Source organism: Austrofundulus limnaeus, unplaced genomic scaffold (assembly GCF_001266775.1).
Source record: "Austrofundulus limnaeus strain Quisiro unplaced genomic scaffold, Austrofundulus_limnaeus-1.0 Scaffold11, whole genome shotgun sequence".
In the NCBI taxonomy this organism is placed as follows: Eukaryota; Metazoa; Chordata; class Actinopteri; order Cyprinodontiformes; family Rivulidae; genus Austrofundulus; species Austrofundulus limnaeus.
The window spans coordinates 2,224,491-2,225,622 of NW_013952413.1; positions in this window are offsets into that span (position 1 = coordinate 2,224,491).

Consider the following 1,132-nt stretch of genomic DNA (forward strand, 5'->3'; position numbering starts at 1 on the left):
AGATAATACTTGTTCTGTTACACGCTGCAGTGTTTCAGCTATTATCACTGGGCACAAGAAGCCCCCAACCTACCCCGAGGGGAGGGTGGGTGTCAGGCCCCAGAGCTGTGGGCTTCAATAAACCCCGGCCCCCGGAGTGATTTAGTTGAATAGCCCTGCTCTAAATCATCTAATGATGCAGATATTATGTTAGAAGTGTAAAAAAACCAAATCAAAAACTTGTAAAACATTTTGACATTTTGAAAAAAAATTGCTTAAGTCTATTAAAATGCATTTCCAAGAGGCAGTCCACAAATTTTGTTGAAGAAAATATTAGAAAGCTGTAGCAWTTTGTTTTTGTTTTTCTCTGAGGCAAGGAAAGTGCTTTTATGCCCAAGTAATTTATTTTTTTTTCACCCGTTGAGATTATATTGAGCTTTTGAGCAGGAATCRTTTTTGTTGCCTTTGCTTCTGTTTTGCGCTGAATTCCTTTAAGATTAGGCATTTCCTGATGCCGTCCTTGATAGAGAAATGCCTAGAAATTCCTCTTTCTCCTGCTCACAATCTCAAGTAAAGACAGTCTTTTCAGCCTCACAGCCATTGAAAGGTCACCAGCAGAGGAAAAATGGAAAAAAAAAATGGATTTTTCAGTGGCGATGTCACAAAGCTCCTGAAACCGYGAGGTGAAATATGTGCTTACAAAGCCACAGAAACTGTGACTTTATTCCATCCACAAATCAAATTCAAAACAATGTCTGCTCACTGCAATATGACATTTTCACACCTTTCAGGCTGTAAATATCATAGCTACATCTTATTTTTGCTTTGAGCCTCYCTAAAGCTGGGGTTTTGCAACAACAAATTTATTCCAAACAATTTATCAGGTCATGCTCGTAAGTTTTTATGATGTCTAGAGCAGTGGTTCCCAGACTTTTTGTCTTCTGACCCACAAACTATCCATGGCAAAAACTTGTGACCCCAAATATTACTGGTCTGAGTACATGAACTTCGTTAATAACCTTAAAAACACAGGCTTTTTGACAATCTAAACAGCTTATACACAAATATAACTACTTATTTATACTTATTTTGTGTTTTTGTAATAATTATAGGGAAAATATTACATCTGCAATTATTTTATTACCCTTTAAAT